At 39.7% G+C, this 18,604-nt stretch overlaps 1 protein-coding gene across 3 annotated transcripts in view; it reads right to left on the minus strand.

Moving 5' to 3' along the window:
* Positions 1-17,425, minus strand: part of LOC139354873 (uncharacterized) — a 127,152-nt gene extending 109,727 nt beyond the window's left edge. Inside the window, exon 1 of one of the 3 annotated variants that reach the window (XR_011605716.1) lies at positions 17,374-17,425. The gene's annotated coding sequence lies outside the window, so the exon portion shown is untranslated. The remainder of the gene's footprint in view (positions 1-17,373) is intronic. The other 2 variants (XR_011605715.1, XM_070999098.1) reach the window with 2 other exon arrangements.
* Positions 17,426-18,604: the final 1,179 nt, after the last annotated feature.

Raw genomic sequence — 18,604 nt, forward strand, 5'->3', positions numbered from 1 at the left:
CTTGGCACAAGCTTCACATAACTCATTTTCTGGTTTTATTTAATTCAGCAAATCTGTATCGTCAACCATATTTTTTGTTTTAATTTCTAAAAACTTTCCTTTACGCAAATGACCTTGCCTCTCATGCCACAAACTATAATTATTATTTTTAGTTGCATTTGCATTACAAGCTAGTTTATTAGAAAAGAAATTATTCAATGGAACATTTCCAAATATACTTCTATTCACGACAATTATTTTACCTTTTTTAACGGTTTCACCTTCTGGGTGAAATACAATGGTAAGGCCTGCCTCCTTTAAGCTCAATTTTCTCATTTGAAATTGTTTACAGCTTCACTGTTCCTTTCTTAACTGCATAAATGAAAACATCGTTCTGAGCAACAGAAATTTTAATAGGTTCATCCAATTCAGTGATAGTTGTAAACAAATTCTCATTGTTGGCCAAATGGTCTGATGCGCCAGAATCCAATAAGAACCCAATGTTATGTTTTGCTATTTGCGCGTCTCATCATAAATGCGATCCCATTATGATTTCCTTGACTTTGTGTGGATGTCATCTGCGCCTGTTTGCCATTTCCATGTTTCTCCTTTTCTCTTTTAAGAGCAAAGCAATCTTTTTTAAAGTGACCAGTCTTGCCTCAATGAAAGCAGTTTTTGTAGAATTTTGAGATTATTCGTTGCAAAATTGTTATTTTCTTAAAAGAAAATTGAGTTTTATTGTCCTTTTTTATAGCCTGCATAACCTTTAGACAGGTATCTTGCTACTATTTTTATACCCGTTACTCGTAGAGTAAAAGGGTATACTAGATTCGTCGGAAAGTATGTAACAGGCAGAAGGAAGCGTTTCCGACCCCATAAAGTATATATATTCTTGATCAGGATCACTAGCCGAGTCGATCTAGCCATGTCCGTCTGTCCGTCTGTCCGTCTGTCTGTCCGGATGAACGCTGAGATCTCGGAAACTATGAGAGCTAGGCTATTGAGATTTGGCGTACAGATTCCTGAGCTTCTTACGCAGCGCAAGTTTGTTTCAGTAGACTGCCACGCCCACTCTAACGCCCACAAACCGCCCAAAACTGTAACTCCTACAGTTTTGATGCTAGATAGAAACTTTTAACTGAAATGTATTATTCCCATCAATACCTATCGATTGACCTAAAAAAAAGTTTGCCACGCCCACTTAAACGCCCACAAACCGCGAAAACCTGTGACGCAAACAATTTGCAGGCTAGATAAAAAATTTTAACTGAAATGTATTGGTGTCGTCAATACCTATCGATTGATCCAAAAATAAATTTGCCACGCCCACTCTAACGCCCATAACGCTTAAATCTGTCTACCGCCGGTAGGTGGCGCACTTTAATCTCGCTTTGCTGCTTGCATATCTCCATTTCCCTTTGAGTAACGGGTATCTGATAGTCGAGGTACTCGACTATAGCGTTCTTCCTTGTTTAGCTTGATCTCGTGATCCAACAGAGGATTTTTTACAAAGAACAAGGTAAAATGATTTGCAGCTAAAGTTTCAATTGCCATTATAACTCCGTCATACGAAGATGTCAGTGTAAGTAGTAAATGCGAAATTTTGTCCATTTCTTCAACTTTAGTACCTGATGCTAGCAACTCGGCAATGAGTTCGTCAAACAAATTAAATAGGCTTTATAACTGAGAATCGCTCTTAAGTTTTAAAGATAACAATTGCTTGCGTGTAGACAACTGTGAGGCCAAACTCTTCCTCTCATATATTGAATCTAAAATTTTCAAAAAAGGGGGTTTCAGTATCTTCACTTTTGGCAAAACCTAAACACGAGTCACTTTAATACTCAATGATCACGCCTTTTGCGCATTTCTCCTTTTTCTGGCATTCAACCCAATCTTCATCTTCTTCTTCTTCTTGGTCTATAACCTTCAACACACCTATTTCGTTTTATAATGCCTTATACTAAATTTCCAAATTGATTATTTTTCTCAATCAAATGGCCTTATATTTCGTTTATTTGTTTTCTCCATATTTTATTTAAAATATAAAATAAAATGATACTTTTACTTAGCTGCAGTTATGGCGTGGTCTGGGCCCATAACCTATAAGAATATACACGGACGTATGTCATATGGTCTTCTTGCAGCGTGTAATATGTGCTCGGCACAATAGTATATTTCCCACCAATTCACAAACCAATTGAAATAAACTTTATGTATAGTTTTAGCTATATATAAGGTCCCTTGAATACGTCTTGTCAGTTCAAATTTTACAGAAAGACAGAGAGCCGAAACAGCTCATCGGAACTAAATCGATAGTAGTGTTACCAGTTACGGTAGTGAGCAGAATACTTTTACTTTTATTTTTATTATTCTCATTGATATGAAGTAATGTCATTTTTCAACAGTAAATAAATAAATAAATAGCTAAATTAATTGACTCACAACATAATTATAAAATAATTATTCCGCGCTAAGCCGCCGATCTGTTCCAGCTCCGGTTGGTGACGTAACTCCACCACGTGCTGTTACGCTCGATCGAGTCATTCCACCGAATTCTGGACAGGATTATGCCTCTTCCCGGAGTAAACTCCTCAAGCGCGAGGATAACTTCTGGCACGCACGACGGGTTCCTCCTAGTGGCTGTCGGCTGGAGGCGCCGGATCCGCCGGTTACGTAACCTTCGGCTGAGAAACCGGGGTTGCTCCAAAAAAAACTTGGCCAGGCCCTAACTAGTGGAACATGGCCACTACCTTCCTCGTCCCCTCTCATCTGGCTGTAGGGTCTGGCCCAGTCCGGCTTCGGAGACCGTTCTTCGGCGTCGGCGACCGGCGAAAACTTTCCTATTTAATTGATGGCACTGCGTTCGAAATTTTGATTGAAAATGTCTTGGAGCTGATGGCCACTTAAACACCGCGACTGCTGTAAGGTGGTTGCTATTTGAATGAACGCGCTGCGACTGCGCGCCGCCGACACCAAATCTGAACTGATCTAGTGTCGGCCATTTTCCTTCCGCCAACCCATGCAAATTACGAACCTCTGTTCTCTGCATTCTGGGTCAATGTCCCTATAACCTACATTCGTCCGGTTTGAATTTGAATTCGCCCCAAACCGACTCCAGTTTTCACGTTGCCCATCACCAGACCCTAAACCCACTTTGCATCCCTGGTTTTCCGGATTAATCGATTACTGAGGGGTGGCGACATAACATTTAAAATTGAGTAAATAGAATTTACTGATAATGTTATGTTTACGTATTATATATTATTATAACAATATAATTTTTTAGTTAAGTTATAGAAATTTAGTCCTTTAAAAATGATTTAAGTATTAACATTTTTAAAAAATTCGTATTCTATATTTTACTTAAGAAGTAAAAATTATATTGTCGAATATTTTTCACTTTAGAAACGGTATAGGTGGCACGTGCCAACATCGAAGAGAAAACAAAAGAAATCAAATAGAGCTGTGAGAAGAAGACTTTGTTCATTCTGTTTGAGTGATGGTAAGGGAAGCATCCATTTAAATTGTTCGCAGCAGAGTTACTTTCATCGTTTCTTTAAGTTAAAATAATAAAGTCAGATAAGTGGTTCATTAAGTTTAAGATGTTGTGCATTGCTTGCTTTAAAGAACGTAAATTTTGAAAGTGGATGATGAAATGTTTTGTGCCAATAAAAATCCCCCAAAGGGTTATAAACAGCTCTAAAAGGTAAATATACAAATAAATAAATTTTTCAGGAACGTTGGCCAAGGATTCGGAGGACCCGGACAAATGTTTAAGGAAGGCGATGACCAATGTAAAAAGCAAATTTACGAAACATACAACTATGCTTAAGCCTAGTACTCACATCGACGAAAACCGCGAGCTAGCTATAGGAGTGAGCGAGATGCAAACAGGCGGCTAACTCTTTTCGTCGGGTCTGTTTTTCAGCGGGGTTCTCAGATGAGCCAAGGAAATACGAGAAAAAATACCAGATTTAGCGAGTGAATTTCGATGAACGCCGTTAGCCGCGGCCCAAAGAATAAGAAATTTATGTCCGTCAAATTAGCGTCGGCGACTTAGCGGCGCTGGCGGAACGGTGGAATCTGGAACATGGGGCCAATTTTTATTTTTTGCTTTTCTCGGCTTTTTAGGGCCGAATCGAAAAATATTAAATTCAAAGTTGTTTAGGATAAAAATATCTATCGATCTAGACAGTTTGCAAACATATCCTAGATATTCTAGATATTTATTAAAAATCTATTTAAAAAATCGGGTCCCCACAATTTCGTTTATTGCTCCCCTCACAGACGTTGTACCATTATGCCCGGTATACCTGGTTATTGGGCGTTAATTCAAGTTTCTTGTCAGAAAGTATCATTGAGCTAAAGCCGTCAGTTTTTGAGAAAATAGCTTAACAGTGAAGGCACCTCGGATTTTCCCCATACAAAAAAGGGGGGCAAATAGTAAATTGCACATGGCTCCACTCTCAGACGTTGTACCAACATGCACGGTATATTGGCAGATTGGAAATCGCCTAAACCAAGTTCAGTGCAAAAATCATAACGATAAAGCCGTCAGTTTTTGAGAAAATCGCTTTACAGTGGGGGGAAGATAATAATTAAAAGAAGTGGCGCCAGATTAAAATTTGAACCAGTAAGTTCCAAGGCATGAACCACTATGTAAGAAAGGTATTCAGGACACTAACCATATGGCAAAAAATTATGTTTCGACGCTATCTCTATTTGTAATAATTTTGACTTTCACAGACGTTGTACCAACATGCACGGTACCTCGTTGGAAAGGACATTCATTTTACTAATTAACAAATGCGGTTCGGCGAACGAAAAGCCGTCAGTTTTTAAGAAAAAAGAATAATGCGTGGTTTGCATCTCATTTGTAACAAAATTCTTCACCCTGTTCTAAGCTTTCAAGACACTAATCATATGGGAAAAAAATAATGTTTCGACGCTATCTCTATTTTTAATAAATTTGACTTTCACAGACGTTGTACCAACATGCACGGTACCTCGTTGGAAAGGATATTCATTTTACTAATTAACAAATGCGGTTCGGCGAACGAAAAGCCGTCAGTTTTTGAAAAAAAAGCATAATGCGTGGTTTGCATCTCATTTGTAACAAAATTGTTCACCCTGTTCTAAGCTTCCAAGACACTAATCATATGGGAAAAAAAATAATGTTTCGACGCTATCTCTATTTTTAATTAGTTTGACTTTCACAGACGTTGTACCAACATGCACGATACCTCGTTGGAAAGGAAATTCATTTTACTAATTAACAAATGCGGTTCGGCGAACGAAAAGCCGTCAGTTTTTGAGAAAAAAGCATAGTGCGTTGTGGGCATCTCATTTGTTCCAAAATTGCTATTTGAATGAACCCGCTGCGACTGCGCGCCGCCGACACCAAATCTGAACTGATCTAGTGTCGGCCATTTTCCTTCCGCCAACCCATGCAAATTACGAACCTCTGTTCTCTGCATTCTGGGTCAATGTCCCTATAACCTACATTCGTCCGGTTTGAATTTGAATTCGCCCCAAACCGACTCCAGTTTTCACGTTGCCCATCACCAGACCCTAAACCCACTTTGCATCCCTGGTTTTCCGGATTAATCGATTACTGAGGGGTGGCGACATAACATTTAAAATTGAGTAAATAGAATTTACTGATAATGTTATGTTTACGTATTATATATTATTATAACAATATAATTTTTTAGTTAAGTTATAGAAATTTAGTCCTTTAAAAATGATTTAAGTATTAACATTTTTAAAAAATTCGTATTCTATATTTTACTTAAGAAGTAAAAATTATATTGTCGAAAATTTTTCACTTTAGAAACGGTATAGGTGGCACGTGCCAACATCGAAGAGAAAACAAAAGAAATCAAATAGAGCTGTGAGAAGAAGACTTTGTTCATTCTGTTTGAGTGATGGTAAGGGAAGCATCCATTTAAATTGTGCGCAGCAGAGTTACTTTCATCGTTTCTTTAAGTTAAAATAATAAAGTCAGATAAGTGGTTCATTAAGTTTAAGATGTTGTGCATTGCTTGCTTTAAAGAACGTAAATTTTGAAAGTGGATGATGAAATGTTTTGTGCCAATAAAAATCCCCCAAAGGTTTATAAACAGCTCTAAAAGGTAAATATACAAATAAATAAATTTTTCAGGAACTTTGGCCAAGGATTCGGAGGACCCGGACAAATGTTTAAGGAAGGCGATGACCAATGTAAAAAGCAAATTTACGAAACATACAACTATGCTTAAGCCTAGTACTCACATCGACGAAAACCGCGAGCTAGCTATAGGAGTGAGCGAGATGCAAACAGGCGGCTAACTCTTTTCGTCGGGTCTGTTTTTCAGCGGGGTTCTCAGATGAGCCAAGGAAATACGAGAAAAAATACCAGATTTAGCGAGTGAATTTCGATGAACGCCGTTAGCCGCGGCCCAAAGAATAAGAAATTTATGTCCGTCAAATTAGCGTCGGCGACTTAGCGGCGCTGGCGGAACGGTGGAATCTGGAACATGGGGCCAATTTTTATTTTTTGCTTTTCTCGGCTTTTTAGGGCCGAATCGAAAAATATTAAATTCAAAGTTGTTTAGGATAAAAATATCTATCGATCTAGACAGTTTGCAAACATATCCTAGATATTCTAGATATTTATTAAAAATCTATTTAAAAAATCGGGTCCCCACAATTTCGTTTATTGCTCCCCTCACAGACGTTGTACCATTATGCCCGGTAAACCTGGTTATTGGGCGTTAATTCAAGTTTCTTGTCAGAAAGTATCATTGAGCTAAAGCCGTCAGTTTTTGAGAAAATAGCTTAACAGTGAAGGCACCTCGGATTTTCCCCATACAAAAAAGGGGGGCAAATAGTAAATTGCACATGGCTCCACTCTCAGACGTTGTACCAACATGCACGGTATATTGGCAGATTGGAAATCGCCTAAACCAAGTTCAGTGCAAAAATCATAACGATAAAGCCGTCAGTTTTTGAGAAAATCGCTTTACAGTGGGGGGAAGATAATAATTAAAAGAAGTGGCGCCAGATTAAAATTTGAACCAGTAAGTTCCAAGGCATGAACCACTATGTAAGAAAGGTATTCAGGACACTAACCATATGGCAAAAAATTATGTTTCGACGCTATCTCTATTTGTAATAATTTTGACTTTCACAGACGTTGTACCAACATGCACGGTACCTCGTTGGAAAGGACATTCATTTTACTAATTAACAAATGCGGTTCGGCGAACGAAAAGCCGTCAGTTTTTAAGAAAAAAGAATAATGCGTGGTTTGCATCTCATTTGTAACAAAATTCTTCACCCTGTTCTAAGCTTTCAAGACACTAATCATATGGGAAAAAAATAATGTTTCGACGCTATCTCTATTTTTAATAAATTTGACTTTCACAGACGTTGTACCAACATGCACGGTACCTCGTTGGAAAGGATATTCATTTTACTAATTAACAAATGCGGTTCGGCGAACGAAAAGCCGTCAGTTTTTGAAAAAAAAGCATAATGCGTGGTTTGCATCTCATTTGTAACAAAATTGTTCACCCTGTTCTAAGCTTCCAAGACACTAATCATATGGGAAAAAAAATAATGTTTCGACGCTATCTCTATTTTTAATTAGTTTGACTTTCACAGACGTTGTACCAACATGCACGATACCTCGTTGGAAAGGAAATTCATTTTACTAATTAACAAATGCGGTTCGGCGAACGAAAAGCCGTCAGTTTTTGAGAAAAAAGCATAGTGCGTTGTGGGCATCTCATTTGTTCCAAAATTGCTATTTGAATGAACCCGCTGCGACTGCGCGCCGCCGACACCAAATCTGAACTGATCTAGTGTCGGCCATTTTCCTTCCGCCAACCCATGCAAATTACGAACCTCTGTTCTCTGCATTCTGGGTCAATGTCCCTATAACCTACATTCGTCCGGTTTGAATTTGAATTCGCCCCAAACCGACTCCAGTTTTCACGTTGCCCATCACCAGACCCTAAACCCACTTTGCATCCCTGGTTTTCCGGATTAATCGATTACTGAGGGGTGGCGACATAACATTTAAAATTGAGTAAATAGAATTTACTGATAATGTTATGTTTACGTATTATATATTATTATAACAATATAATTTTTTAGTTAAGTTATAGAAATTTAGTCCTTTAAAAATGATTTAAGTATTAACATTTTTAAAAAATTCGTATTCTATATTTTACTTAAGAAGTAAAAATTATATTGTCGAAAATTTTTCACTTTAGAAACGGTATAGGTGGCACGTGCCAACATCGAAGAGAAAACAAAAGAAATCAAATAGAGCTGTGAGAAGAAGACTTTGTTCATTCTGTTTGAGTGATGGTAAGGGAAGCATCCATTTAAATTGTGCGCAGCAGAGTTACTTTCATCGTTTCTTTAAGTTAAAATAATAAAGTCAGATAAGTGGTTCATTAAGTTTAAGATGTTGTGCATTGCTTGCTTTAAAGAACGTAAATTTTGAAAGTGGATGATGAAATGTTTTGTGCCAATAAAAATCCCCCAAAGGTTTATAAACAGCTCTAAAAGGTAAATATACAAATAAATAAATTTTTCAGGAACTTTGGCCAAGGATTCGGAGGACCCGGACAAATGTTTAAGGAAGGCGATGACCAATGTAAAAAGCAAATTTACGAAACATACAACTATGCTTAAGCCTAGTACTCACATCGACGAAAACCGCGAGCTAGCTATAGGAGTGAGCGAGATGCAAACAGGCGGCTAACTCTTTTCGTCGGGTCTGTTTTTCAGCGGGGTTCTCAGATGAGCCAAGGAAATACGAGAAAAAATACCAGATTTAGCGAGTGAATTTCGATGAACGCCGTTAGCCGCGGCCCAAAGAATAAGAAATTTATGTCCGTCAAATTAGCGTCGGCGACTTAGCGGCGCTGGCGGAACGGTGGAATCTGGAACATGGGGCCAATTTTTATTTTTTGCTTTTCTCGGCTTTTTAGGGCCGAATCGAAAAATATTAAATTCAAAGTTGTTTAGGATAAAAATATCTATCGATCTAGACAGTTTGCAAACATATCCTAGATATTCTAGATATTTATTAAAAATCTATTTAAAAAATCGGGTCCCCACAATTTCGTTTATTGCTCCCCTCACAGACGTTGTACCATTATGCCCGGTAAACCTGGTTATTGGGCGTTAATTCAAGTTTCTTGTCAGAAAGTATCATTGAGCTAAAGCCGTCAGTTTTAGAGAAAATAGCTTAACAGTGAAGGCACCTCGGATTTTCCATGTTGTACCAACATGCACGGTATATTGGCAGATTGGGAATCGCCTAAAGCAAGTTCAGTGCAAAAATCATAACGATAAAGCCGTCAGTTTTTGAGAAAATCGCTTTACAGTGGGGGGAAGATAATAATTAAAAGAAGTGGCGCCAGATTAAAATTTGAACCAGTAAGTTCCAAGGCATGAACCACTATGTAAGAAAGGTATTCAGGACACTAACCATATGGCAAAAAATTATGTTTCGACGCTATCTCTATTTGTAATAATTTTGACTTTCACAGACGTTGTACCAACATGCACGGTACCTCGTTGGAAAGGACATTCATTTTACTAATTAACAAATGCGGTTCGGCGAACGAAAAGCCGTCAGTTTTTAAGAAAAAAGCATAATGCGTGGTTTGCATCTCATTTGTAACAAAATTCTTCACCCTGTTCTAAGCTTTCAAGACACTAATCATATGGGAAAAAAATAATGTTTCGACGCTATCTCTATTTTTAATAAATTTGACTTTCACAGACGTTGTACCAACATGCACGGTACCTCGTTGGAAAGGATATTCATTTTACTAATTAACAATTGCGGTTCGGCGAACGAAAAGCCGTCAGTTTTTGAAAAAAAAGCATAATGCGTGGTTTGCATCTCATTTGTAACAAAATTGTTCACCCTGTTCTAAGCTTCCAAGACACTAACCATATGGGAAAAAAATAATGTTTCGACGCTATCTCTATTTTTAATTAGTTTGACTTTCACAGACGTTGTACCAACATGCACGATACCTCGTTGGAAAGGAAATTCATTTTACTAATTAACAAATGCGGTTCGGCGAACGAAAAGCCGTCAGTTTTTGAGAAAAAAGCGTAGTGCGTTGTGGGCATCTCACTTGTTCCAAAATTGTAACTAAGAACACATGAACCTTATATCGATACCCTATATCGATACTTCGATAAAGGCAAGCTGAAAGTGTGGCATCACTCCCGATTCGCGGGAACTTTTATTTCCCAAGAAAATGTCGAGGGTGCTGCTGGTGAAGTGCGTAAGTAATTTATATGTATTAATTTAAACGAACTGTTAATAATTTTTGCTTCCCATTTTCAGAACGTAGACAAGTTCATCGTTGGAGATAATAGGAGGGGGGGCTCCCCCCCCCCCCCCAAACGCAAACAACCAAAGGCCAAAAGGCCGCAGAAGCGCCGCAAGACTGCGAAGGCGGCAAATCAGGAGGCGGCTAGCCGGGAGGCGGCTAGCCTGGAGGCGGCTAGCCAGGAGGCGGCCGTCGATAAGGCTGATCTAAAAATTTATGAATAAATAAATACATATGAAGAAATAAAAACATCTAAAGTAAATGCGTCGAATTTTTATTTTTATACCCGTTACTCGTAGAGTAAAAGGGTATACTAGATTCATCGAAAAGTATGTAACAGGCAGAAGGAAGCGTTTTCGGCCCCATAAAGTATATATAATCTTGATCAGGATCACTAGCCAAGTCGATCTAGCCAGGATGAACGCTGAAATCTTGAACACTATAAGATCTAGGCTATTGGGATTTAGCATGCAGATTCCTGAGCTTCCCAGTCGTAAATGACAGCATTCCAGCACGCGTTCTTTCATTATGAAATGGCATCAAAAAGGTGTTTCGGAAGTGATGAGTCTGTCCATTCTTTTTACACGGGTGCGGGACAAAAAAGAATGCACCCGTTGCATGCTTCTGGAAGCATATATCTGGAATGCACCTGGAAGTAACAAACTAAACACATTCTGGGTGCACTCTTTTTTAATGCACCTGGAAGCAACATACTAACTCCTTCTGAGTGTACTCTTTTTTAATGCACCTGTAACATGTACCCAGGAATGCACCTAGAAGCATTCAAAAACCAAATATCTGGAAGTTTTCCCCAGGAATACATAAAACTGGATTTCAATTTCATATTTATTTTCATTTCAATATTCAAGAACGCAACTAATTTTTAATCGGAGTAACTCCCCTTCTGTACGGTGCTTTGGTGCTTCCTTCTTGTTTATGTACTTTTGTCATTTACGCAGTTCAGTCCTTGGTGTGCCCAATCATTTTTTGCGATTCTGAAAAATATAAAGCAAATTGAATATTATATATTTTGAAATATGTGTATATACATTACAAATATACAATATGTTTATTTTGTATGTACAATTTACATAAAAATAGTTATTATTTTATTTGTTTAGTATATATTTAGTTTGAATGTTCAGTGTACATGTACTGTGTTATTTTATTGTGTTCATATTGAACTAAATTATCTACACTTTACTTACCTGTGAAAATATTGATGTAAAATTGGTGGCAGAAAGCAACAAACTTTTTCAAAGCACGTGGCACGAACTTCACTTTTCAGAACTAAAAATGCAACTGACGAGAAATGCAAGAGGCAAGAAAAACCGCTCGCTTCCTTGCATGTTCCCTTTTGTCTTTATTATTTGTTTGTCAAGAGAACAGTTTCGAAAAAAGACGATTGTAAAAAAATGAGCATCGGCAACCTTCGGGTTTGAGTTTGGTTTTTTTACATTCCCACTAAAATGCACCTGGATGCACTATATTGAAATACACCCAGATGGCACCCAAAAGACTGCCCCCAGCACGCACAGTTGCTAGTTAAATTTGCACGCGTGTTGCTTTGCGTAAAAAAGATACGACCCAGAACTATTTCTTTCGGAATACGTTCCCGAAACGGGTGTTTGGGCATGCTTCTGGATGCATTATTCTGAAACACTTCTAGAAGGCACCGCAATAGAATGAACCCAGCACGCACATTTGCCTTGAAAAATTTGCATGCGTGCTGTTTTGCGTAAAAAAGGTACGACCCAGAACTATGTTTTTTTAAAACACGTTCCGCAACTTACGACTGGGTTCTTACGCAGCGCAAGTTTGTTTCAGCAGCGTTTATTAAAAGTAAGGAAAATATCTAGTTTTTTTAATCTTATTTTTTGTAGGGTATGACAAATTCGTGTATTTTGTACAAATTCTGAGTTCCTTAAACGGGGTCAGCTACACAATGCTGTTTCCCACCGATTTTCATTACAATTGTTTTTTTATAAAATACACTAAGGAAAATATCGAGTTTTTTTAATCTTATTTTTTGTAGGGTATGACAAATTCGTGTATTTTGTACAAATTCTGAGTTCCTTAGAGTGGAGCCCTATGCAATTTACTATTTGCCCCCCTTTTTTGTATGGGGAAAATCCGAGGTGCCTTCACTGTTAAGCTATTTTCTCAAAAACTGACGGCTTTAGCTCAATGATACTTTCTGACAAGAAACTTGAATTAACGCCCAATAACCAGGTTTACCGTGCATATTGGTACAACCTCTGTGAGGGGAGCAATAAACGAAATTGTGGGGACCCGATTTTTTAAATAGATTTTTAATAAATACCTAGAAGTCGGATGTGTTTGCAAACTATCTAGATCGATAGATATTTTTATCCTAAACAATTTTGCATTTAATATTTTTCGATTCGGCGCCAAAAAGCCGAGAAAAGAAAAAAATAAAAATTGGCCCCATGTTCCAGATTCCACCGTTCCGCCAGAGCCGCTAAGTCACCGACGCTAATTTGACGGGCATAAGAACTTTAGTCTTTGGCGGTATTCGTGCAAAAGCGGTGTGGGAACTACAAATTAAAAATGAAAGGAAAACCCCAAAAAAAAGGCTGCAGGATGTCACTTCAGATGGGAAAGGACGCCTAAGCCTGTTTCGCAATATTGTGGGACCTCACCGACAGGAAGCAATACCACAACAGGGCAAATACGCAGAATAGTTGAAGTGCTGGAGGAGATTTAATAGAATATCGAGTGGGACTTTGCTCCCTATATGGACATCAATTTGGTAACAATATTGTACTCATAAGAGTATATTTTCAGCAGAACCACCAGTAATACGATATCCGACGAGCTTCCATTGGGGAATCACAGGACTCCACCACCACCAGCTTCTTGGAAGATAAAGCTGCAGGACGCTCTGGCTTCTATAGGGTGGAGGAAATAAGGGCCCGCTAAGGTACAGCATTAACAGTCATTGCCAGGATGCTGGGCGACTTCCTGCAGCTTCAGCGGAAAGACCCCGTTTCCAATTCGGGTCCCACTCCCTCAAGGACCATGTTGGCATATATTGCGAATCGGAGCTGGACTGCAAATGGCGCGGAGAAAATGGCGAAGGATCCGTGACAAGGGAAGGAAGCCTTAAACAACTTATTAACATAAATTAAAACCTCCTTTGAACATTCCATTTATTTTTATTTCTTTTAGCACCAGCAGACTCGTCTTTTTAAAATCCTTCAATTTTTCGTTTGTTAATAAAACAAACCCAGCTGCTTGACAGTAAGACCATGCTACATGCATAACGGGTGTACTTTGAATACTGCGGTCACACTACAAGGAATATGATTTTTCGACTAGTGAAACTCTTAGCCGATCTGAGTACTAGGAAATACGAACAATAATTATCCCCTAACAGAAAATTAAAATTACACTATTCAATTGAAATGAATTTAAAAATAAAGAAAAATGTATGAACTTTAAACTCTATATTTTCATAAGTGAAAATTCATTGGGAATATTTTGAATTTCACAAGTGATTTCACGTGGGACCTGTCACCGGCTAATAACAGGTCATACTACAAATGAGTATAAGGAACAAGTGAAATCCCGAATGACTTCGTCAAATTTTCATTTGAATTTTCGCGGGCATCCCATACAATTGTCTGTATGAAGTGTCACTTGTTCTTCACTCGTGCCAGGTGACATGTCTCGCGGTACTCACACGGTGATTCACAAGTGTAACTTGTTTTTTGTAACTGTAGGGTAAATACAATTTGAACGCTAGCATGTGGATTTTTTTTAGCGCCAAATTATTATTTCATTGCTATTAACAAAGTGATCAAGGGTGAGATTTTCATTCAGGCAAGAGTAGAGAGAATTGAACTATTGTGGGCCCACAGGGACGCCAGGAAAATTTTCACAAGTTAGAACCGCTTAAGAATTTATAACACCTTCTGTTCGTACCCAAAGGTGCTCAACATGACCACACCCAACAAATCAAGCAGAAACGAAATTAGGAACAGTACAAGGCGCTCAGTAGCATTCACTTCAGATGAGAAGTGCTTATCAGCATATTATATGTCCACTAACTCACCGTCTCACCGACTCAACGGCGCACTGACCCGCCAATGCAATCAGCACATGTTGCAGTGTCAGCCGAGCCAACTACACAAACTGCTACCATTATCATAATTTCCTGACCTACTTTAGAATAAGCTTATTTCACTAATCATTACACTAAACTTCCGTGTTCCAAGTAGTATACAAGCATGTATCAAATGAAGAATAAATCAGTTATCAACACACCCATAACTCCGCGGTTCTACTTCCTACATCTGGGAATAGGGCTCGTAATACACTATCTCAACTAGCAGCTAACCACGTTAGGTCACCCTCAGCGCAGCTTCAGCATCGCCTGTGGTCCAGCATCGCAGTAACCATCGTTACCATTGCCGCGACGCGATCGTCCTGCCATCATAGCGTCTCCGTGCCTGCGACAAGTGCTCATTATCCACTTGCCCCGGAAACATTGGTGACCCCGACGTGATCCTTTACCAACAAAGGATCACACTCAAGCAACCCCCTTCCCACCAAAGGCTGAACCTCTGACTGGTGAGAAGACCCGTTAAGTTCACTACATCCACTTTCCCTTGCAACTATAGCTCATCCAGTTTCACAGGATACGCTTCGTCATCCAGCGGCACAGGATCGTCAGCTTAATCCAGCTTTACAGGATACACTTCGTCATCCAGCGTCACAGGATCGTCAGCTTAATCCAGCTTCACAGGATACGCTTCTTCTTCCAGCGACACAGGAACGTCAGCTTCATTCAGCTTCACAAGATACGCTTCTTCTTCCAGCGTCACAGGAATGTCAGCTTAATCCAGCTTCACAGGACTCACAGCTTCATCCAGCTCCACAGGATTCTTTTTTTTACTTCATTCATAGAGGAAAGAAGTCACACAAGAATCGATTTACACAATCGATTACTAGACACCCAAAACGAGCTGCAAGGGAAAATCAAACAGCTCATTAAGAATTATGGCAAGGATTCTGCCGACCGCCGCCACCGAGACGGCTATTATTCCGGTAAGCTAAATCAGTTAAACGATCTCTGGCAGCAGTTTTGCGCCCTAGATGAAGAAGTCCAGCAAGCGGCATTACCCACTGGAAGTGCGTACTCTTCACGAGTAGTAGCATTTAAGGAGCTGGTCGAAAAATATCAGAATATCTTTCTGGACAACATGCCGACTGGAAGCGGGCTTCCAAAGGCCCCGAGACGAACTTCGGCCAACATCAAGATCACAAGAAGAGATCAAGTCAAAGCAGATTCCGCAATTGACATGGTGATCCGACAGTTGCAGAAAATATGCAACGAATTGGAGCCATCATTAACATTAGCCTCGAACGCCACAACCGTCACCCCAGCCCTGCAAAGGCACCTGGATCTCCAATATGCGTTACTGAGGCAAGCGCACGACGAATTGGACAGCACACTTGGGGCCGCATCTCTGGCAGAAGCAGAGCTAGCTCAATTTCACACATTATACGAGGAATACGAAATGAACCTGCTTCGAGAAAACGACGCGCCAATGAGCCTAAACTTGGCACTTCCACCAATTAGCATTCCGGAGTTCAACGGCAGTACATGTGGAGGAGCCATTAACAGTCATTGCCAGGATGCTGGGCGACTTCCTGCAGCTCCCTCAAGGCCCATGTTGGACTGCAAATGGCGTGGAGAAAATGACGAAGGATCCGTGACGAGGGAAGGAAGCCTTAAACAACTTATTAATATAAATTAAAACCTCCTTTGAACATTCCATTTATTTGAACTTCTTTTAGAACCAGCAGACTCGTCTTTTTAAAATCCTTCAATTTTTCGTTTGTTAATAAAACAAACCCAGCTGCTTGACAGTAAGACCATGCTACATGCATAACGGGTGAACTTTGAATACTGCGGTCACATTACAAGGAATACGATTATTCGACTAGTGAAACTCTTAGCCGATCTGAGTACTAGGACTTACGAACAAAAATTGTCCTTTAACAAAAAACCAAAATTACACTATTTAATTAAAATGAATTTAAAAATAAATAAAAATGTATGTACTTTAGACTCTATATTTTCATAAGTGAAAACTCATTGGAAATATTCTGAATTTCACAAGTGATTTCAAGTGGGACATGTCACTTGGAGGTGTTTTCGTAAGTGAAAACTCATGGGAAACATTTTGATTTTCACAAGTGATTTTACGTGGGACGTGTCACCGGCTGGTAATAGGCCATACTACAAATGAGTATAAGGAACAAGTGAAATCCCGAATGACTTCAACTAATTTTCATTTGAATTTTCACTTGTGAAAAAGCGGACATCCCATACAATTGTCTGTATAAAGTGTCACTTGTTCTTCACTCGTGCCAGGTGACATGTCCCGCGGTATTCACAAGGTGATTCATATTGAGCTGGCAAATCTTATAACTGAAGCCGCCGTGCGTACGTTCACATGAAGAGTTTATTTGCAACTACAATTATCATACATTGTCGATGCTCCATCTTTGTAAGAGCGGGATGACACTAAAGTACATGCCTGCGTCGCCAGAGTTCTGTAAACGCATTTTATTTTCTACAATTCACAAGTGTAACTTGTTTTTTTGGAACTGAAGGGTAAATACAATTTGAACGCTAGCATGTGGAATTTTTTTAGCGCCAAATAATTATTTCATTGCTATTAACAAAGTGATCAAGGGTGAGATTTTCATTCAGGCAAAAGTAGAGAGAATTGATCTATTGTGGGCCCACAGGGACGCCATGAAAATTTTCACAAGTTAGAACCGCTTAAGAATTTATAACACATTCTGTTCGTACCCAAAGGGGCTCAACATGACCACACCCAACAAATCATGCAGTAGCCAAGTTGGGCACAGTACCAGGCGCTCAGTAGCACCCAATGCATATGACGATTGCTGATCAGCATATTACATGTCGCACTAACTCAGTGTCAGTATCAGGCGCTCAGTAGCACCCACTGATCAGCATATTATATGTCCACTAACTCACCGTCTCACCGACTCAACGGCACACTGTCGCGCCAATGCAATCAGCACATGTTGCAGTGTCAGCCGAGCCAACTACACAAACTGCTACCATAATCATAATTCCCTGACCTACTTTAGAATATAGCTTATTTCACTAATCATTACACTAAACTTCCGTGTTCCAAGTAGTATATAAGCATGTATCAAATGAAGAATAAATAAGTTATCAACACACCTCATAACTCCGCGGTTCTACTTCCTACATCTGGGAATAGGTCTCGTTATACACAATCTCAATTAGCAGCTAACCACGTTAGGTCACCCTAAGCGCAGCTCCAGCATCGCCTGTGGTCCGGCATCGCAGTAACCATCGTTACCATTGCCGCGACGCGATCGTCCTGCCATCAAAGCGTCTCCGTGCCAGCGACAAGTGCTCATTATCCACTTGCCCCGGAAACATTGGTGACCCCGACGTGATCCTTTACCAACAAAGGATCACACTGACTGGTGAGAAGAACCGTTAAGTTCACTACATCCACTCTCCCTTGAAACTATAGCTCATCCAGTTTCACAGGATACGCTTCGTCATCCAGCGGCACAGGATCGTCAGCTTAATCCAGCTTCACAGGATACGCTTCGTCATCCAGCTTCACAGGATACGCTTCTTCTTCCAGCGACACAGGAACGTCAGCTTCATCCAGCTTCACAGGATACGCTTCTTCTTCCAGCGACACAGGAACGTCAGCTTCATCCAGCTTCACAGGATACGCTTCTTCTTCCAGCGTCACAGGAATGTCAGCTTAATCCAGCTTCACAGGACTCACAGCTTCATCCAGCTCCACAGGATTCTTTTTATACCCGTTACTCGTAGAGTAAAAGGGTATACTAGTTTCGTCGGAAAGTATGTAACAGGCAGAAGGAAGCGTTTCCGACCCCATAAAGTATTAATATTCTTGATCAGGATCACTAGCCGAGTCGATCTAGCCATGTCCGTCTGTCCGTCTGTCTGTCCGGATGAACGCTGAGATCTCGGAAACTATGAGAGCTAGGCTATTGAGATTTGGCGTACAGATTCCTGAGCTTCTTACGCAGCGCAAGTTTGTTTCAGTAGACTGCCACGCCCACTCTAACGCCCACAAACCGCCCAAAACTGTAACTCCTACAGTTTTGATGCTAGATAGAAAATTTTAACTGAAATGTATTGTTCTCATCAATAACTATCGATTGACCTAAAATAAAGTTTGCCACGCCCA

The sequence above is a fragment of the Drosophila suzukii genome, unplaced genomic scaffold, assembly GCF_043229965.1.
Source record: "Drosophila suzukii unplaced genomic scaffold, CBGP_Dsuzu_IsoJpt1.0 scf_4, whole genome shotgun sequence".
Lineage (NCBI taxonomy): Eukaryota > Metazoa > Arthropoda > Insecta > Diptera > Drosophilidae > Drosophila > Drosophila suzukii.